This window comes from Impatiens glandulifera, chromosome 1, assembly GCF_907164915.1.
Source record: "Impatiens glandulifera chromosome 1, dImpGla2.1, whole genome shotgun sequence".
NCBI classification, from domain to species: Eukaryota; Viridiplantae; Streptophyta; class Magnoliopsida; order Ericales; family Balsaminaceae; genus Impatiens; species Impatiens glandulifera.
Genome location: NC_061862.1, coordinates 138,713,879 through 138,738,037, shown reverse-complemented (window position 1 = coordinate 138,738,037; position 24,159 = coordinate 138,713,879). Strand labels below are relative to the sequence as shown.

At 32.7% G+C, this 24,159-nt stretch overlaps 1 pseudogene; it reads right to left on the bottom strand.

Annotated features, from left to right (window-relative positions):
• Positions 1-9,581: 9,581 nt before the first annotated feature.
• LOC124919902 lies at positions 9,582-11,722 on the bottom strand (annotated as a pseudogene).
• Between the last annotated feature and the right edge of the window lie 12,437 nt (positions 11,723-24,159).

The following is a 24,159-nucleotide window of genomic DNA, read 5'->3' as shown; positions in this document are numbered from 1 at the left end:
AGTTGCGCAACTTTATCTTTTATAGAGAACATATTTCTCTAACAATGAATTATCTTTTCATTTATCATAATATACACAATTATTTTTGTATTATAATCAATAAAAATATTTGCCCCCACATTCGTGTTGGTATCCTTTAAATCACACACATTTGTATGATTTAAATCAATGATTTTCTAATCAAGAAATTGTCACACAATTCTTTTACAAATTTTTTTTGTTATACTTATCATACATTGAATAAGATAACTATATTATAAATATTTAATTGAATAAATCATAATTTCTATACAAGAGATTAGAATGTTTATTCATTTATAAATCATTCTTCACATAATCTCTACATAAGAAATTAAAAATATTTAATCAATTAAAATATTTATTTCAACACTTAATTTCTATAAAAGAAATTAGAATATTTAATCAAATAAATATTCACCATATCACATGATTTCTACAAAAGAAATCATAATGTTTCAAGCACCTTTGACCGAAGTCGCTTAAACATTTATTTCCGGTTGCACGTTTGCATCCCGTAATATCGGCACGTTTGCCACATTATTCTCAAATCAAAGAAGACTTTACTTGTAATTATTTGATTTCAAAATTATCAAATTAAGTAAGTCTTAATGATGCAATTGGACAATGTATATCAAGTATCTTATATTAAACCAAAATTAATATATCTATATATATATGATATTATATATTATTGCTTCTTTTATTTTAGTCACCACGATGACAAAACAACTATAATATATATAGTCAATAACATAGAAACGTAATCAGATAAATAATATGTCATATATATTATTAAACAAATATATATACAACTTCATTTATCATTAAAAATATCGTTTAAAAAATATATGATAATTAATTAGAATATTGATCATTTATTTTTAATCAAATATAAAACTAACTAATTATATAAATAAATATTCATGTCATCAATTATTCGTTTCTTAATTAATTAGATGACCTTTAAGATTCTATAACAAATCTTTGTCAATCAAAGAACACATGATTTGTGACAAATTTCAAAATTATCTATTAAAATAAAAATAGATAGAAAATAAATCTTAATATATATATATATATATATATATAAATTTCTAGATAATCATACTTATTATGAATAACATGAACCATCATATTATTAGCTAATATGCATGATTTATATTAATAATCAATTAACACATAATCAAATTAAATATAACTACAAATATATTTCATATCTTAATCGAAGCACTTACATTGCCATGTTTTGAAAAATAATCGACGTGAAACGACTATGCATGCTCAAAATAAATCTGAGTAGATTATTCTCACCGAGACTAATTTCCATAGTCGTGTCTCTTTAAATGAATGATTAGAATAAGTTTTAAAACAAATAACTTATTTAATCTCATTATACATATGACCTTCATTTTGTCATTATGAATCACATAATTTCTATAAAAGAAATCATTAGGATACCCATTTCATTTCATAATTTCTACATAAGAAATTGTAATGATTTCAACCTTCATGATTAATGTCATTTAGACAAATCATATTATATATTTATATATATATATATATATTATAAAAATCATTATGAACACATTAATCTCATAATTTTTACACATGAAAATTATAATGATTTCCACATCAAGACCTGACTCAGATCTGATTTCTACCAAGAAATCATTGACTACTCATTCATCAAATAATTTCTACACAAGAAATTAGAATGATTTCTACACAAGAAATTGAAATGGTTTCAACATCAATGACTTTATCAAGTCTGATTTCTACAAAGAAATCATTAACAATCTCATTCATCTAATAATTTCTACACTAGAAATTAGAATGGTTCCATCATAAATGACTAGTGTCATTTTATAACACATCAGATTTCTTATGAAAGAAATCATTGGCTCCATTCATCTAATAATTTCTATAAAAGAAATTTGAATGGTTCCATCATAAATGACTAGTGTCATTTTATAACACATCAGATTTCTATACAAGAAATTTGAATGGTTCAATCAAAGAAATCATCGGCTAAATGGGATTCGAACTAGGGACCTTTCGCCTCCTCACACCCTTGCGTCTGAACTTTGAACCACTGTGCCAATGCGCCCTTTTATTGTTGTATTACTGTTTACGACCTTTTGTCTTCTCTTTAGAGAAACTTATTTTTCTCTTATTTTTGACTTAAACTCTGTCAAACAAAATTGATAACTTAGTATCATAATCAAACGGTAAATATATAAGACAATTTATATGTACATATATAAATAGACTATATTTCGTTAATAATCAACATATCACATTCTTATTAATCATCACGCTTAATTAATTTAAGAATGTATATATATATTATAATTAATTATTTTAAAACTGAAACAATATGTTTTAATTATAATTAATTTTAACACCATAAATTTTATAAAAATTGAAAGCTAACATATTAGTTACTTTCTTATTTTCATTCATTATTATTAATAATTTTAATGACCAAAAAAAAATCTGTAAATAAGACTAGAACAAATTAAATTATTGTGTTCTAGATTATTTTCTATATAACATTTGTATAATGAATATACAAATCAATATTTCTTGAGAAAATTTTTATATCAAAATATATTAGCTTATAAAAACTAAGCTTTAACAGCATAAGAATATATGTGTTAATAATCAAACATATTTATATGCAATAAAGACTTATCTTTATTTGTTGATTCCTTAAGATGTATCTTTTTCATTTTTTCGAAATGAACATCATCTCTTTCGCAACACCGCGACTCGTATTTCTGAAACATCAAAGACAAAAAATATATTCGATGGTGCAAGCTCTTAAATAGCTTAGCACAAAGAGACTGTTTTAAGATTGTTAGTATTTTGTCTTGAAAAATAACAGAAATATATATATAAATTATGTTACAAATAGATGAAATAAATAAAATATATGAAAAACAATATCACCGAATAAATTGTTGATTCGAGGCATGTGCTTAACACATTTCCCTTAAAACAGTTCCACCGTCTCCCCATGTGCTAGAGCTTATCACAGATGGCTGTCTCCCAGGGTACAACGAATCTAGTAGTGATTCAGCACCGAAATCACTACACAACGAGCTTGATAAAGTACCTGAACTATCACCGGGTTTCAACGGAAAAATCGAACAAAGAACTCAAAGAACACTCACAAAACAAGAAGAAGACTTTTGGAATTCTAGTGTGAGAAAAATATAAGATAATGTAAAGTTTGAGATTAAAGATGAGGGGTTTTATATTGTTGAAAAGTTAAACTTTCATAAAAATAAAATCAACCATTAATCTTTGATCCAACGGCTGACCTTGATTGCCTCTTCATTGTCCTTTGTATTTTCTCTTCAATAGAAAATACACGTTACATGATTTTCTTGCTAATAAATTGATAGCAATAATATCATGAAGGTTACAATGACAATTAACAAAATTAAACATATTTAATTTGATAATTGTTTTTCAAGCCATTAAATGTTAATTACATCATTAGCAAAATAATTTGATTATTTGGATCAAATTTCACTTTAATTCACGTTTGAATTTCATTTGATTTTATTTACCCAAATTCTCATTTCCATTCATTAATGGAATTTATGAATTAGTTTAAAATTCCAACATAAGATATAGGATATCGTTGTCATCCTTAAAACAGATCCTACACGACAAACAAGTACAAAATTATTTTTCAAAATTATTTTTCGTTGTTTTTAATTAAGTGATTTTATGAGTTATCGTTTTTGCGATAATGGTTGGACTAACAAGTTATCGCAAAAGCGATAATGATTATCTTATGAGTTGTCGATAATGATTATCTTATGAATTATTGCTTCTGTGATAATGATTATTTTATGAGTTATTGCTTTTGTGATAAGTTTTGATCTATGGAAAGGTAGAATTGATATATGTGTTTTCTTAATGCTGTAAAATGTTATTTGACTTGATTATTTATGAGGATCATTATTGTCACGATAAATACAATGTTATAACAAAAATAAATAAATTATATTATACCAAAAACGGAACTCACCGATTTAGAATGTTTGATTCGATATGTTAGACACATTTGTTTTTTTAAAACGATTACTTATTACATAATCTAGTATTTGATTATGCACTATAATTAATATGCATCTAATTAAAGTGAAAAGAATATACATTTTAGAAATGATAAGAGGATGAGTTGAAAAGAAGTAAAGTCAAGGGCCCGATCCAGAGAATATAGGGCTAAGTGCAAGTTTAAAATTTTTGCTCCCTAAAATAAGAAAAAAATTATTTAAAATTTTAATAACATAAAATGATATCTAATGGTTAATATATTATAATAATATATTTAATATTAAAGTGAAAAAAACAAAAAAAAATTAAATTAATAATATAATACTATTAAATATTAAAAAATGCTACCTACAAAAGTGGTAAGTGGTAAGTGGTAAGTGGTGCATACTTTGTCTTTTCCTAACCCATATAATAAATTAAAACCTAAAATTATTTATAAATATTTTAATCATCCAACTAATAATTAATAATTAATACAAGTAGATATATTATAACAAAAAATTATTTTGTAGTTACAATAACATTTGTTAATTATATCATTAGTATTTGTTAATTGACTCATTCAAAATATTAATTATCTCCTTCAAAGCATTAATATCTCCTTCAAAGCATTAATATTAATTATAATTATTAGTATTTGTTTCATTCAAAACATTCATATTAATTGTAATAATTATAAATTTATTTTCATTTGAATTAAATTTCACTTTAATTTATATTTCAATTTGGTGTGAATTTCATTTAAATTAAATATTATTTTAATTTATATTTAAATTTGATGTCAATTAATTTGGATTAGATTTCAAAATTAATTAACATTTGAATTTTGCGTGAATTTTATTTGCCAAAAATATTATTTCCACCTACTTAATAAAATTAGTTTAATTCCAACCATCCCCATATTAATGGAAATTGAAAGATTAATCCGGTGAAATGTTCAATAGTTGAATCATGTTATTATATAGATAATAGGTAGGTGTAAATTTTTGAAAAATCTCTTATGAATTTATATAACTTTACCAGTCGTTAACAGAATCGATGTCCTTAAACTATTCTTCATTTTGTGTAAACAATTAAATAATTTCACATAAAATTCTTCTTGATACATGTCAGTTATCATGATTGTGTTCGTTTTGGCCATGAACACTCGCCTAGTTCAGTGAGAGAATTTAGAACTAAGCCGCGCAATTCTTTTGAAACGATCCCACTTTTCTCTCACAAATGTGATCTTTGTTCATAAAAATCATTAAAAACATGTGTGTTTATCCTTTCCAGAATTACAATTTTATCATAAGATTTTTCACTCATAACAATCTACCAAGTTTTGTACAGTTAGGTTGTCCCATTAAACGTAGTTTTGGGAATCTCGGATCATCATAGGTTTGGGTTTCCCTTGATACTAACTTATTGTAGGCTTAAGTCACATTTTTTGTGAAGACTTTAACACCAACTCTCTATTTAACCATTTGGTTAACGGATCCACAATATTATTTTTTGATTTTATATAATTGTACACACTCAATTTTTACACCCTAAAATTAAAATGAGTCTTCCCGATTCAGTATGATTTCATACTTGATTATTGAACTGGGAGAATAAAATTTTAAAAAAAAAAATCACTTTTTGAAATTGTCTTGGAGTGACTCTAAACCCAATTTTAAAAAATACTCAAGCTTCATATGTTTTCATATATTCAAAATGATTGTCTTGAAAAATCAACTTTGAGTATAATATTGTTGTTGAACAAAATGTGTCGAACAAATAGTATTCACTCCATTTTCATCCAATATATAGCCTAGGTAGGAAATATGTTTACATCCAAAACTACATTTTCTCTTGTTAAGGAATAACTTCTTATGTTGTAATATTGACAGGACTAGGTGTAGATGGAAGATATGCCCATTCCAGCTCAGGCTGTACACCAAGATGTCATTGAAAAATACCAGCACGAACCTTCTCAGGAATGACTTTAATGTTGCATTCATTAAGCTTTGGAAAGAATATGGGGGTGTTGGTTAGGCCGAAAGGCATCACCATAAATTGGTATAGGCTTGCTTTCGTGAGTTCGGAATGTTGTCTTGTGGCAGTCACCTAGGTGCATCGTTATTTGATGGAACTCATAATGCAAATCTAGCTTAGAGAAGACTTTAGACACGTGCAACTCTTCCATAAACTCCTTAATGACAGAGATTTGAAACTTGTCCTTGATAGTTGTTGAGTCCCGCCGCCTATAATCTATACACAACCTCTAGGATAAGTATTTCTTTCGGACCAGCACCACAGGGAAATAAAAGAGATACAGCTTCTTATAATGATTCCTCTATTCAGCACATCATTAACTAAATGTTAAATTTATGTCTTTTGCAAGGCATATACCGGTATGAACACAAACACACAGCTTATGTGCATTCCTTAGTGAGATTCAATGATCATGTTCCTTGATTGGTAGTAAGTCTTATAGTTGCTAGAATATCGAAGTGAAGCCTGCGAGCATCCGCTGGAGGTCTTCAGGAATCTCTTCTAGTGCTATTATGGTAAGTAAAAATTTGGCATTCATTTACACTCCTTAATTGAACCATGGCTACAACATTGACTTTCTTTAGTAGCTTCTCGAATTGGTTTTCTTGTATCAAGTTGATCTGTGCATGGGGTGTACTTAGCAAGATAATGTTTATCCATTCTTTTTCAAAAGATATGGTCAACTTCTCAAAATTCCATGACGAATGACCTAAACTAATCAACCAATCGATGTTCATCACAATATCGTACTTTGTCATGGTAAGCATCTTCATATTTGTTTGATAATCTTTACCCTCCATATACCATTTCAGTTCTTGGCAGATTATGGAGCAAAATATGTTGGAGTCGTCTTCCACTCGAACTGACAACACCTGGGTAAGAAGGGTATTGTGACTTATGTTTTTCATTATCCTATTATTTATGAAGTTATGAGTGCTTACTATATCAATCAGAATCACCACCGGTAGGTTCTCGATCTTAGCTGGAATTTTGAGTGTTTGAAAATTCTTAGAACTAGTCAATGCTTACAAGGAAATTACAGGCTCTTCCCTTACCCAGGTTGCAAAGGAGGATCATCAAAAACCGGCTCTGAAATGAGTTTTTGGAAATATGGTCATTCTTCATGGTCATACAAAACCATGAATAACTTTTATTTACACATATGGTTAGGCACCCACTTTTCATCGCATGTGTATCATAGGCACTTTTTTCTCTTTTCATCAATTGTAGTCGGGTTTAATTGCTTAATATGACTCTGGTTCGTGCTGGAAGAAGACGCATATGATGAGCTTGGATTGAAGTATGGGGTTATGTTGGTGCTTTGTCAGGCCGGTTTAACATTGGTTGACTTGGCAGCAACGACGATTCAACATTGTACAAGTGCCCACTGCTCAACAAGGACATGTATGTCGCTTCTTGGACATTGGTCATCAACATGGCTTCATTTAAGGATCCAGGAAACCGAAGTCTGATCACATTTGCGATTTCCCACCTCAATCCGGACAATGAGCAGTTTATAACATACTCTCTGAGCATACTATACAATTTTGGGGAAATTAACATGTATTAGAGATTGTATTTTTGAACAGAACTGACATGTTTCATTTTCATCAATTGTCTCATTGGGTTATCATGTATAGAAGGACTGAACCAACAAGATGACTCTCTTGAACACCTCCCACATCATGGCTTCTCGATAGTTTTTTTTTTTTTGAGAACGCTGGGTTCCGCTGCTCCTATGGAGTGCGACTAATCCCCGCAGGTTAAGCACATAGCCCCCCAAACACACTTAACCATTTAACCAAGCGCATAACTTGCCGCCCGACGGGCTCGAACCCAGGACCTCATGGAGGCCTGGGGGATATCCACCTCATGTTGCCGCTAGGCTAGAAGAGGGGATGGCTTCTCTATAGTTATGTTGATGAAGATATGGCCCATACCACATTTTGGCATCACTAGTAAAGTGGATGAGAGAAATGTCAAGTTTAGTTGCATATGTAGTCTTGTCCACCTTAAAGAACTTCTCCGCATATATAAGTCATCCATTCACATTTGTTCCATCGAACCGAGGGAAATCAACCTTGGTGAGCTGGGTTGGAGAAACATACTATGGCCAGGATGAAAGGGAGCCCTATCGTGAGGAGGGTCATGGTAAGAAACATCATCATAAGCCCTGGGGCGGGGATCTTGGCCAAGAACATACCCTCCTATTATGTCAATCTGTCTTTTGTGCCATTGAACATTCTTACCATATTATCACTTAATTCAGTCATATTTTGTTGTAAGGAAATTTGAATAGAAGTTGACTGTTGGGTCAGACTTTCGATTAGGGTCTTAAAAGCATTCATCTTAGTTTGTTGCTGATTTCTATTATCCGAGCCTGACTCTGATACCAAGTTGTTTTGTAACTAGAGTTGCTAGTTCTTGATCTCAAAAAGCAAAAGGGAAATTTGTGTTCAAAGTGCGGCGAAAGAATTATCAAAAGAATAATTCAAAGATTATAGAAGAAGAAAAAGAAGAAAGAGAAACAAAGATGGAAAAAGAATACTGCTTGTATATGTCAAAGAAAGACGAAGAACGAAATCAGAAAATACAAGAGGTAAAAAACTCTCACAAAGTTTTTCATTTATCTCCCATTGGGGAGTGAGCTCAGCATATATAACAACTGAATTCACTAAAAAAAAGTATTTAGTTACAACTGTTACAACTATTACTTGAGAATTAACCAAAGTCATTTTTGTGAATAACATAAAATAGAATCAAAACAGAATTATAGAACAAAAAACAGAAAACTCACAACATTATCTAGCCCAACGGCTCAATTAGACATTGGAGGGTGAGAGATTGTAGCATATTGGTGTTTGCTTAATTCTCAATTTACTAGACTGACTTTGGCTATATGAGATATACATCCAATGATCAGCAATTATATGAACTCCAATATGATGGAAGTAGGAGTCAAGTCTTGTACACACAAGTTCATTAATTTAAATACTTACGATTCAATTTATTATCTTGGTAAAGTCTATTTTTTCTGAAAAACTAAACAAAATTATATCATTTGGATATAAATAACATAAGCTAAAGCTAAGTAACAGATGTTTGAGGTTTGATTTGCATGTCATCAGATATTTCCTGTATATTGTTTTGACATATATGTATATATATACTATAAATAGATCAAATTGTATGGATTTCAGTAGTTAGAACATGATTAACAAGTAATCAAGCATCAAACTAAAAGATTTGTGAGTTCAACAAGTTCAAATATTTTGAATTTCAATTGTTAGAACATGAAAATTTCTAAAAACAAATCAATCCTGTATGCTCTTAGACTAAAAAATGCATAAACTAATTAAGCAAAATATCAACATGCATGGAAGTAATTAAAACATCACCTATGAAATAAGGACAAAATGTATGCATAGAACTAAATTCACAAGATATATTGCTAAGGTAAGCTTGGATGGTAAACCAAGCCAACTATAGGCTATAGCTCAAAGTAAATCTCTCAATTTAAAAAAACTGAAATGAACTTGTCACATAAAACATGAAATTAACAAAATGAAGTTTCTTTCAAACAAACTGCATAATAAAAATTAACAAAAACACCATAATCAAGCAGCAATTAATCAACATCCTCAAACTCTGGTTCCCCAAAACCAGCACCACCAGCCTTTGCAAGAATGGGGTTGCACACACTTTCCAACTACTTAATTTTTTTATCACACTCGTCTGCTTTCGCAAATTCATTGTTCTCCAGCCAAGTAAACGCCTCATCTATTGCATCTTCTATTTTTTTCTTATCATCATAAGAAAGCCTTGATCCCATCTTCTCATCATCCTTCACAGTGTTCCTCATATTGTAAGCATATTTCTCCACTGCATTTCTTGCTTCCACTTCCATCCTATGCTCCTCATCCTCCTCTCTGTACTTCTCTGCCTCTTCCATCATCATATCTATATCTTCCTTAGTTAACCTACCTTTCTCATTTATTAATGTAATCATATTCTTCTCCCCTGTTGTCTTTTCCTCTGCTACAACGTTTAGTATCCCATTTGCATCAATATCAAAACATACCGTGATTTGAGGAACATACCTCGGTGCAGGGGGAATTCCTGACAGCTCAAATTTTCCTAGCAAATTATTGTCTGTCGACATGGATCTCTCGCCCTCGTAAACTTGAATCAAAACACTCGACTGATTGTCAGAGCCTGTAGAGAAGACTTTCTCAATCTTTGTGGGAATCGTAGTGTTCCTAGGAATCAAGACTGTCATTACGCCTCCAGCTGTTTCCAATCCAAGAGATAAGGGAGTGACATCAAGAAGTACCAAATCTTGAACTTTCTCATTTTCCTCACCAATCAAAATGGAAGCTTGAACTGCAGCACCATAGGCAACAGCCTCATCAGGGTTCACGCTTCTGCAGAGTTCCTTGCCATTGAAGAACTCCATAAGAAGCTGCTGAACTTTCAGAATTCTTGTAGACCCACCAACCAGGACAATATCATCGACACTGCTCTTATCTATCATAGCATCGTTTAAGCATTTCTCAATTGTCTCCAAACACTTCTTGAATAGATCCATGTTCAACTCCTCAAACTTGGCTCGGGTTATATTAAAATTAAAGTCTACACCCTCAAAGAGAGAATCAATCTCTATGGACGTTTGGGAAGTATACGAAAGACTCCTTTTTGTCCTCTCACAAGCAGTCCTTAGTCTCCTTAAGGCACGCGAATTCCCGCTTATATCCTTCTTGTTCTTGCGCTTGAATTCCTGAACAAAGTGATTCAACATTCTATTATCAAAGTCCTCTCCTCCCAAACGGGTATCACCAGCAGTGGCCTTCACTTTAAAGACAGGCCCATCAATGGTCAAGACAGACACATCAAATGTTCCACCACCAAGGTCGAATATGAGGACGTTCTTCTCTCCAAGGTTGCTTGCTCTCTTATCTAGACCATAGGCAATAGCTGCAGCAGTTGGCTCAATGATGATACGCATCACATTCAGACCTGAAATTACACCAGCATCTTTTGTGGCTTGCCTTTGGGAGTCGTTGAAATGAGCCGGAACTGTAATGACAGCATTTTTCACAGGTGATCCCAAAAATGCTTCAGCAATCTCCTTCATTTTCATTAGAACCATGGAAGAGATTTCCTCCGCAGAGAACTGTTTTTCCTCACCTTTGTAGTTAACAACTATCATTGGCTTGTCTTTTGGCCCAGAAATCAACTTGAATGGCCAGTACTTGGCATCACTTTTCACCAACGGATCACTGAATCTCCTACCAATCAATCTCTTCGCATCTAAACCATAACATAAGATTTGAAAAATCTATATTATATTCACACAATGACATTACAAAAGTAAAAGAAGTTGAGAAGAATTACCGAAGACAGTGTTACTAGAGTTGATGGCTGCCTGATTCTTAGCCCCGTCGCCTATCAATCTCTCTGTTTCGGTGAATGCAACGTAAGAAGGAGTGGTTCTATTTCCTTGATCATTGACAATGATTTCGACATGGTCATGCTGCCACACTCCAACACATGAGTAAGTTGTACCCAAATCGATTCCTATCGCCGGACCTTTCCATCTCCCTGCCATGATCAAATTATTATTGGTGTGGTCTATAATTCTTATGGCTTGGTTAATGGAGGAAGAGATATGGCAAGGAGTAAGCTATTTATGTGCAAGTTTGTAGTGTCTCTTCGAGTACTTGGTATTGGTAATATCATTATTATCTCTCGAGCTTCTCTGTAAGTTAAATAGTCACTCTCATCTCTCCACCTTCTATGTTGTAAATTAAATAGTCATCATTAGTTATAAGTCCATTAATGCCAGCCTTGTCTTGAATACTTTACTGCCCACTTTGTGAACCAACAACAGTTGATTGAGGTTTCAATTTTTTTTAATTAATCATGCGGAAGAATATTATATTTACTTGGACTAATTTATCAAATTTAGTAATGAACTAAAAATATTTTATTTGGGTATAATGAAAAACAGAGTTACAGCATCTAGGAGTACAAATTTATTATTCAGTATTTTAACTTAATTTTTTTTAATAATTTTAATTTTTTTTTATATATATATATATATATATATAATATAATTTTAAATACAATTTTTTTAAACAATATAATTATAATTAATTTATTTTTAATATATATATATATATATATATATATTATTTAAAATAAGTAACAAACTAATGACATTATTAATTAAATACTTTGAAATAATTATTTTATGTTAATTTTTTTTAATAAGATTCATAAGTATATTTAAAATACATTAACACTTAATATATATATATATATATATATATATATATATAATTCATTTATTTATTAGAATAAATTAATAATATTCAAAAAATATATATTATTTATTATATTATATTTTTTAATAACGTGTTTTTAGTTCAAATTCACCTTAATTCCAAATGTTTCCAAACCGAGGCAGGCAATTTACTCAAATTTAAAATATTTAATTACTTATATATATATATAATTATATTACATATTCAAATATATAATAATATTATGAACTTATTCTAATAATTTAAAAATATATATATTTACAATAACAGTGTATTATATATATAAATTATAATTATTATTTTTATTTTATTAATTAATAATAAAAATCATTATTTTAAAATATCATTTTCTTAATTTGGTATTCTTATTTATCTAGTAAATATTTTAAATAAAATATATTATATATAAATTATCTATATAATAGAAATTTTATTTTAAGTAAATTATAGTTTAAAATATATTTTTTAAATTATTAATATAAATAGAATATATATATATATATGTAAACTAAAAGTATTGCGTAGTAAAGCCTCGCACTTAGTAGGTATATCACAATAGATAAATTATCAAGTTTTCAAAAATCTATTAATTAATTTATTGATCCTATTAAAAAAGTTATAAATTTAAAATATTATAATATTATATAAAAAAAAATTAAACAGAATTATACTAAGGATTGAATAATTAATTAGTTTTCAAAATAATATCTATAAATTTGAAATAAGTAAATAATAATCTAAATATTAATAAATAGTATAATAAATTTATAAATTAAAATTCTAATAGGAAAGATTCAATCGCAATACAATCTTTAAAAGTGTCTCCAACGAATATTAATGAAGAACAACTCAATTAAAAGATGTTGAAATTTCTTTTATCAAATAATTTGTATGGTAATGAAAATTGTTTTGGTTGATGGTTGGTAAATATAGTAAAAAAAAAAAATATTCTATAAAAAAATGAGAAACGTATACAAGTTGCAGCAAGCGAGCTACTTTTCCAGACTAATGCTCATACTGAAAGTTTCGCTTGCTACTTTTCCAGACTAATGCTCATACTGAAAGTTAATACAAAGACAAACATTTTATCTACAACAAAAAAAAAACACCTATTTTAATTATCAATGAACTAACGTGTTTGTTTTATTAATTTGCTAAGGTAATACACCACCTACTGTTTATCAAATATCAACTATAAACCTACTAAAAGGTAAAACAACTTTAACGAGTAATGATAGAGAGCGGAAAAAAATGACAAAAAATGTAGGGAAATGATGTGTCAATCCCTAAATGGTTTGAAAATCTGAAAATTCTCTTTCCTATTAAATTTTCAAACCACTTAGGATTGACACATCATTTCCCTACACTTTCTTGTCATTTCTTTCTGGCTCTCTATCATTACTCATATATATATATAATTATGTTTAAAGTCAACAAAAATACCACAATAATACACGTCATCAAAATATAATCAGTATTTTCTCTCTCAGTACTCCCTCTTCCTTAATTAAATTTTATATTTTAAAAACTATAAACATATTTTATCTTATATTTTTTTTTATTTTCTAATTATTTTCTCCCTCATTAATTATATATATATATATATATAACCATAAATATATAATTTTTTATTAATAATTTATATATATAATATATTATTAAATGTAGTTACGTTATATATTTATATATATTTATATATATTATTTTTCATTATTAATTTTATATAAATACATTTTATCTTTTATTATACATTTTTTCTCTCATTATATAATATTTTCTTTATTAACATAAATAATTTTTAATAAATATTAAATACAAAATATATATACATACAAAAAATAATAAAATTATTTCAACAATCTCAAGTAGTTTAGTGGTTAAAGTGTTCACATTTAATGCTTAAAATCAAAGTTTGAATCTTATTAGTAAGGGCAAAAACCGTTACTGAAAGCATCGAACGCCGTTACTGAAACTTATTTGTAACGGCACATAAAACCGTTACCAATCGTTACAAAAAATTACGTTACAGAAACTTCACAGGTATCAGTAACGGCGTTCAAACACCGTTACTGATAGTCATTGAACAATAGTAACGGTTCTAGCCGTGTAAAAACCGTCACAGAAACAACACGAGTATCTGTAACGGTTTTATAAAACCGTTACAGATAGCAATGGCCCAACAGTAACGGTTTTAGCCGGCTAAACACCGTTACTGAAAGGCTATAGCATCTGTAACGGTTTATGAAAACCGTTACTGATGGTCGTGTTGTTTCTGTGACGGTTTTTTACTTGTAAAACCGTTACAGTTTGATTTATAGTAACGGATTTTTAAATTATTTAACCGTTACTAAACTCTAATAGTTTTTTTTTTTACAAATTTTTACCTATTTAAAACCTCAATCATCAATAACCAATAACCAAAAACCAAAAAGCACACAATCATTAATAACCAAAAACCGAAAACTACAAGCATTAATTCAAAACAATAATCATCCACAAACTACAATCCATCCAAAAACTATAATCCATCCAAAAACTACAATCATATCACAAATTCACAAAAACCATTAATTAACGTATTTCAAATTACATTTCAACTGACCAGAATTGAAGTGGGAAATCGACGATCACGAGGAAGGGGATCATCTCTAAGTAGGAGGGGCATCATCTCGAGTGGGAGGGGCAGGTGGAAGTTGATCACGGGGAATCCTGGATAATAAGAAGTTCATTGTCGCTCTCATCTCAAGCATCTCATCCCGCATTCTCTCACACTCTCTTCGAGCTTCTTCACGTTCATCTTCACGCTGCATCAATAACTCTTCGCGCTCCATTTCACGCTGCCTTTGTGCTTCCTCACGCTCCATTTGACGCTCGACTAAGGCTTCTTCGCGCTCTCTCCGTGACTGAAGCTTCTCAGCTTCACGCTCCTCTCGCATCCTATGTATCTCCTCAAGTAAAAGTGCGTTTTGCGTGTCACCGCGCTGTGTGCTAGTACCACCACGAGCATCAGGTCTAAAAGATCTAGGTGTGACACCGGAGCCCAAACCCACAACTCGCCCATGTCCCTGAGACCCGAATGCGCACTCAGCCAACTGCAATTCATTTCTATTCGGGTCTTCTTCTATAGCAGTTCGCAAGGCAGTCTACAAACACAAATTACATTCGATTACATACATACATAAAAGAAATATAACTAATAAACACGACTTACCACTTTTTCTTGAATAATAGGGGGAACCTCAGGATTTGGATATTGTAGAGTCGGTTTCTTTGTATGAGTGTGTAGAAATAATTCTGCAAAATTAGGCGACGTACCGGTAGTCTTCTCCTGTACAAATTTAATTATTAATAAAAACGTAATAACATTATAAACTTTGTTATTCAATGATAAAACGAACCATTTGCTTCTCCACTTGCGAAAATGAGATGCTGCCCGCATGATTCTTGTAAACAACATGCGACCTATTTTGCGCATTCACAGCACTTGTTTTCTGCAAATAAGAAAACATTTGTGTTTAATGAATGATTAATGTAAAGCTATTTATAAACACATTAATTTACCTTGAATTCCGGCGTGAGAAAACGACGATCAAGTAGATAATTCCAATCACTAATTTCGATCTCGGGAGGGGGATTTGCCCTAATCGCTTGCTCGTCACCTTCACGGGATTTAATGTACATGGTGTTCCAATGACATCTCCATCTATCCCATAATTTGTTGGCTTGAAATAAACTTTGTCTTCGATATTTGTTGATGTCATCTCCCACAGCCACGAAAGGATCCTAAATAGTTAACATTAAAATACGATTATAGATTGTGTTGAATACATAATGGACTTAATAATATAAAAAGTTATATACCGTGATAGCCATCCATATGTGATCTAGCTGTGTGGAGCTCAGGTCCGACCAACGCAAAGTCCTATGAGGTAGTGCATTGGAGTCTCGAATGACACTCCCAATATGCCTCGACCAAGCTGTCCTATTCTCGCACATTGGTTTACCATCAACAGGGTTAAATTGAAGAGTCATCTTTTGCCCCGCTTGCAATCTACCAACAGCTTTATTCTTGTTCTTGCCCCGTCTCCTTCTCGAAATAGATCCTAAAATTAAACAAAAAATTATATAGGATCACAACAACTAACTTAAGCAAAAACACAAGTACTTCCATCTTGCTCCTCAGACGGGGGCTGTGTCTCATCATCATCATCATCACCGGGGATAGTATTTGGTACACTATCAACATTCATGACATCATCAAGGTCCAAATCTATTTCCCCGATAGAGGTACACAATTGCACGGGATCTTCTGAATGCTCCTCGGTCCTTTGTATAAGGTCGTGTAGCGCGCTGTTTAAACTCTTACCTTGCATTCTTTTAGGTGCCATGATAGCTGCAAATATTGAATGTAATGTTTATAAGACAAATTTACAAGTAACCCTTCATAGAAAATAATTCAACCTTAATTAGAATAACGGGGATTTATTGGTGTCACAATTTTCCATTCAAGCCTTGATGCCATATCTGTAGAGTAAAAGACTTGTTGTGCTTGGCTTGCCATTATGAATGGTTCATTTAATTGAGTCTGTAGAATCCTGTTGATATTTATACTAACATAACCATACTTATCAACTTTAATGCCCCGATCTTTGTGATAAACATCAAACCATTTGCATTTGAAGAGAATCACTCGTCTTCCACAAAAGAATATCACTTCTATGATTTCATTGATCACTCCATAGTAGTTAATAGTCTCGGTCCCATTATTACCAACAACCAAAACCCCGCTATTTTGGGTAGTCAAGCTCTCGTCATGTTTTTCAGTGTTAAACTTGTACCCATTTATTTTGCACGAGTTATATTTCTTTGCATACAATGTAGGCCCACGTCCTAAAATCTTAAGATTCGTTGTCCTATCGGATTGATCGGTTAGTTGCTCCACCTATATATTCATTAGAAATTATTGTTAAACTAATTGTCATATACTAAAAAAGAAAATTGTTGAGACGATTACTTACTCTTTCTTGGAAATATCTAACGTATTGTTTATCCCGAGCCTCAATGGAAATATTAGGAGGGCATGATTGAACGAAATCGCTGCGCAAATGACAGATTAAATTAGTACTTTCTTAAATCATACCTCATATGAAATTAATGGACTTACTTATAATATTCTTCAGCTTCGCGACAATTTTTTAAAATGTACCAATGAGCACGCTCACGATCACCCGGTTCATATGTGTAGGATGTGCCATTAGATAGGTCTTCCATAGTGATGAAAATGGAGAATGTTGTACTTGTATTTATGGATTCATCATTTGACTCTTGATCGTCCAAATATCGGGCACACATGCTCATACTCTCATTCAAAAGGTAACTCTCGCTGATTGAACCTTCTGGAAAGTTCCTGTTCCTAAGGTATTTCTTGAGTGTGCTCATATATTGTTCAACTGGATACATCCATCGATACTGAACGGGCCCTCCAAGACAAGCTTCAAAAGCTAAATGAACTGGCAAATGCACCATTATATCAAAGAAAGAAGGTGGAAAGATCTTCTCCAATTTGCAAAGTGTCAAGACAATGTCGTCATGTAATGTTTCCAATTGCCCGCGTTGTAAACTTTTTTGGCAAAGCAACCGAAAGAACCTTGCTAAATTCACCACGGCATCGTACACATCATCGGGAAGTAGGCCACGTGTAGCTAGTGGAAGGAGATATTGTAATAGAATGTGACAATCGTGACTTTTCAACCCTGATATTTTTTTCTCCTCCATGTTTACACACGCCCCTATATTTGAACAAAAACCGTCGGGCATTTTAATATCTTTCAAAAACTGACATAAACGTTTCTTATGTTCTGAGGACAATGCATAGGGGGCCGGCGGACACCGAAGAACACCATCAACTTCAACCGGATGTAAGGAATGTTTTATGTTCATTATGACCAAATATTTCCTTGCTTTAATTCCATCCTTGGTCTTTTCTTTGAAATTCATTAAAGTTCCCAACAAACTATCACATATATTCTTCTCAATATGCATTACATCCAAATTATGTCTCAACATCAAAGATTTCCAGTAGGGCAATTGAAAGAATATACTGAATTTGTTCCAATTATCACCTCGGGATTCATGTATAACTTTTGTTTTCTTAGGCAGGTACTTTGTCAAACAAATTTCCTTTAGATCTCGCGCTTGCAATTGAATTTCGGAACCCGATAATAGTACAGGAGGATCTCTATGCTCCGTATGCCCGTCAAACGTATCGGTCTCTTTGCGCCATCGATGATTAGACGGGAGGAATCGTCGATGATTCATGTAACACTCCTTCTGGCAATTTGTTAACCTCAAAGACGCGGTGTTCTGATTACAAGACGGACATGCCAATTTACCCTTTGTACTCCATCCAGACAAATTTGCATAAGCCGGGAAATCATTAATAGTCCACATAAGAGCTGCCCGTAAATTAAAATATTGTTTTCTGCTTGCATCGTATGTCTTCACACCGGTATTCCACAATTCCGTCAACTCTTCAATAAGTGGCTCTAGAAATACGTCAATACAATCACCGGGACTTTTTGGACCTGGAATGAGCATTGAAAGAAGAAAATTGTTTTTATCCATACATGTGGTAGGAGAGACGTTGTAAGGGATGAGAATAACTGGCCAAATGCTGTACGATGTTTTTCCGCTAGCAAAAGGTTGAAAACCATCACTAGCCAAACCAAGTCGCACATTTCGAGGTTCTGTTGAGAAATTTGGGTACAAGCTATCAAAGGTCTTCCATGTCATTGAATTAGTAGGATGCCTCAACACATCATCTTCGGGATTGTTATCTTTATGCCAAGTCATGTGTGGAGCAGTTTTGGAACACATGTATAATCTTTGCAACCTCGGTTTTAATGGAAAATAACGCAGCGACTTGTTGGCTATATACTTACCATTCACCTTCGTTCGAATTGCACCATTAGATTTATTGACATTCCACCTAGAAAGCCCACAAACTTTACATTGCTGCAAATCCTTATCCTCTTTACGAAAAAGCATGCAATCATTCTTACACGCGTCAATTGTTTCGTACGATAGGCCCATGTCTTTAATGAATTTCTTGCACTCATAATACGAATTCGGTAGTTGATTATGAATTGGTAGTATTTCCTCCTTCAATAAACTCAACAATAAATCAAATGACGTGTTTGTCCACTGACCTACATTCTTGATGTGAAGAAGTTTAAGAAGAGTTGAGGCTTTGGAAATGCGAGAACCTTCATACAAAGGTAGTTTCGAATCGTCCAACAATTTGTAAAACGTATTAGCATCATCAACGGGAGGCTCATTTTCACTCGACCGTTCATTATCAATGTTGACATTAGGGTACAAATCACCAATAATATCTTCCATTAGATGATCCTCAACAATAATATCTTCCATTAGATGATCCTCACAAACTTCATCAGGTTCGTCTTCCATGATATTAGTCTCGTTATTTGGTGGTTCATTGATCGGTTCGTCTTCAATTTCATCATCTGATTCATCTTCCTCCACATTCTCGGTAACAGCATTTACAAGTTGACGTCCAATTGATCTCTTTTCACCGTGAAAATACCAAAAACCATAATTTTGTCTAATGCCGTATACAATCAGATGGGATCTAACCACACTCTTATTCTCATATACTCGATTTGCACACCTTACACAAGGACATGCAATCGATGACCTACCCGTAGATCTTTCAGCAAATTCTATGAATTTGTCAACCCCCTCACTATATTTAGGATCGGTACGAAGTATAGTCATCCATGTTTTGTCTGGGATTTCCATCTAACCTAACATACAAATTAATAATCCAACAACCTAACATCAATAATGAAACATACAAATCATTTATTCATCTACTAATCCAAACATGCAATAATCTAACATACAAAATATCTAACTTAATCTACCAATCCAATAATCTAACATACAAATTATCCAATAACCTAACATACAAATTATCATTGAATATTATCTAACCTAACATACAAATTATCCACTAACCTAACATACAAATTATCCACTAACCTAACATACAAATTTTCCACTAACCTAACATACAAATTTTCCACTAACCTAACATACAAAATTTCCACTAACCTAACATACAAATTATCCACTAATCTAACATGAATAATCTACTAACAATATAACATTGATTGTAAATAAGAACTAACCTGAATTTTGAAGTGTAAACAACAATCCGCGGCAACAAAAACAATGGGAATTTCAAACAGCAAGCTATGAAATTTATGCAACCTGATTCAACAAAAATATTCCAAATATATAAAATTTCTAACATTGATTGTAAATTTTACAACCAGGATACTTTAAATTTCATGAATCAAAATCATCAAGACAACAACCTCCACCTTACAACGGGAAAGCAAAAGAAACCCATTAATGGAGTACTAGTTAAAGTAAAGTTGACGAATATGTATTTATATAATTATATTGAATGGATGCAATCAGTCTATGATATATATTTATATATATATAGCATTACCCCAAGAAAATAAAGCATAAATTTGAAGAAAAGAAAATAGAGAACAAGTATTGTTGCTATTGTTAATCATTAAAGAATCAAGATTCATTCAAAGCAGCACATCAAGACTTTTATCATTTGAATGAATACCAATATAGTATATATAATAACTAGGAATTTTCAAAATTGTTCTCACAGTTTGTAACATTTATATATAATAACATTTATGAACTCAACTTTCAAAGTATTCTAAAATAACAGCAGCATTTCTTGTTAGTCCCATGTTCTAACAGTTTTTAACTCAACCAATATTACAATTCAGTTTTGTATCTTCTTCAATCATTTTCAGAATTATTCAAAGCATAGTCACAAAACAATCCTATATTAGTTGTGGGTAAACACAAAACAATCCTATATTCCAAACAATCCTATATTCCAAACAATCCTATATTCCAAATAATCCTATATATCTAGAGAAATGCTAACCCAAGAATAACAATCAAAAACAGAGTATCATGAACATACCTAAAGAAATGATCCAAAACCAGTCTGTTGTAGTAGACTATATATGTTGAGAGGTAAACTGGCCTAAATCTAATTCGAAACAAATATTAAGAAATCCTAAATCAGAATCTAATAAATATTGTCAAATGTACACAAATATTAATACATTGGAGGGAGAAGAGAGTTTAACCTGATTTGGTTCGATCGGCGGTGGGCAGCGAATCAGCGGATATTGGAGGGAGAAGATATTGGTGCGAATCGGCGATAGAACGGCGATATTGGAGGGCCGAAGATATTGGCAGCGAATGGCGGCGATCGGAGGGAGAAGATATTCGGCGAATCGGCGACTGGAGATGATCGGCGATATTGATCGGTGGATGAAGAGAAGGGAAGAATACTTACCTGGCGGCGACTTCAACAGACGACGGCGACTTCAACACACGGGCGGCTGCGCTGATCGGGAAGAAGAGGAGAAAACGCGGAGGAAGAAAAGAAAAGAAAGAAAAGAAAGAAGAAGCCATTCGCGGGTTTATTACAGACAATCTGTAACGGCTATGTAAAACCGTTACAGATAGTCAACCGTCTTTTCGTCTTCTTTTTCATTATCTGTAACGGTTAATGAGAAACCGTTACAGATATGTTATTAGTAACGGTGTTGGAAGAAAGCCGTTACTGATAACCTTCTACAATAACGGTAACTTAAGCATTATCTGTAACGGTTAATGAGAAACCGTTACAGATATTGGGTAGTACAGAAGAAAAGACGGCTTACTTTATGTAACGGTTATGTATAAAACTGTTACAGATATAATATTAGTAACGGTTTATGTTCCAAACCGTTACTAATAGCTCACGCAAAGATAAGTAACTGATGTCTTATCTGTAACGGTTATAAACAAATCGTTACAAATACTAGCAAAGAAGATTAAAGAGCGGTTCACTATCTGTAACGGTTATAACAAAAACCGTTACAGATAATCCTTCAGTAACGGTACATTGGTAAAACCGTTACTGATATCCTATATTAAAAACTTAAACTGCAGCCTTATCTGTAACGGTTTATATGACCGTTACTAATGAACTAATAATAGTAACGGTTTAATATAGCCGTTACTAATAAAAACTATTAGTAAGGGCGTTCGAGCGCCGTTACTAGCAGTCGTTACAGAAGACCTATTTTCTACTAGTGAAATATATATTGACGCAATATTTAAACAAAGGATACGAGACATCTAAAAGTGTGAGGTCACGAGATAGAGGTCGGTTGGTCGGCTGGTTTGTTGATAGTGAGGTCGAAATTATTAATTGGTTTGGCGAGCATTTAAAAGTGTGAGGTTATGAGATGGAGGTCAAGTGGTGGATGGTTTGTCGAGTGTGAGGTCAGAATTAGTTGTTGGTTTGGAGAGCATTTGAAATGTAAGATCACGAGTTGGAGGTCGGGTGATAGGTGGTTTGTCAAGTGTGAGGTCAGAATTAGTGGTTGGTTTGACGAGCATTTGAAAGTGTGAGGTCACGAGATTGAGGTCGGGTGGTGGGTGGTTTATCGAGTGTGAGGTTGGGAATTAATTGTTGGTTTGATGAGTATTTGAAAATGTGAGATTACGAGATGGAGGTCGAGTGTTAGGTGAAATTAGTGGTTGGTTTGGCGAGCATTTGAAAGTGTAAGGTCACGAGATGGAGGTCGGGTGGTGGGTGTTTTTTCGAGCGTGAGGTCGAAATTAGTGGGGTCGGGTGTTGGGTGGTTTGTCAAGCGTGAGGTCGAAATTAGTGGTTGGTTTGACAAGCATTTGAAAATGTGAGGTCACGAGATGGAGGTCGGTTGGTGGGTGTAAATTAGTGGTTGGTTTGGCGAGCATTTGAAAGTGTAAGGTCACGAGATGGAGTTCGGGTAGTGGGTGGTGGGTGGTTTGGCGAGTGTGAGGTCAAAATTAGTGGTTTGTTTGGCGAGAATTTGAAAGTGTGAGGTCACGAGATGGAGGTCGGGTGGTGGGTGGTTTGTCGAGTGTGAGATCGGAATTAGTGGTTAGTTTCGCGAGAATTTGAAAATGTGAGGTGACGAGATAGAGGTCGGGTGGGTGGTGGGTGGTTTGGCGAGTGTGAAGTCGGAATTAAGATTAATGGTTGAGTTTGACGAGATATAAGAGATGTGTCATCGATTGAGGTTGACTAAGATTGGTGGGTGGTTCCCCGAGGGAATAAAAAAGACATATGAAAAAGTGTAAGTCACAAGATGATAGTCAATTTGAGGGTTAATGGGAGAGAAAAGCTCTAGAGATTTGATTCGCGATCGGCACAGGCGGCACGGGCGGCACGATTGGTACAATGGCACGATAGGAACAAGTAGAAAGGCATGGACGAAATGATATTGTCCTGCACCGTAAGTCATCAAATCGATATCGGAATTACCATTAATCAAAGGAAGCACCATGGGCACAAGCGACACAACACGATCGCCACAGACAACACAATAGGCACAGGCGTCACGGGATGATCGACATGGGCATCTCGGTATTCTCTTGCGTCGTTCATTAAGTATTTCTAGTCTAGGGTTTCTTGAACATTTGTAAGTGCCGTTAGATTTTGCCCTCGATTGCGGTTTACTTTTGATCATCTCTTAGGGTTTCTGCAATTAATTTGTTTTATTACTCTGTCTCTGCCATTATGGGGAAGGGGAAGAACAAAAGTAATAAATCA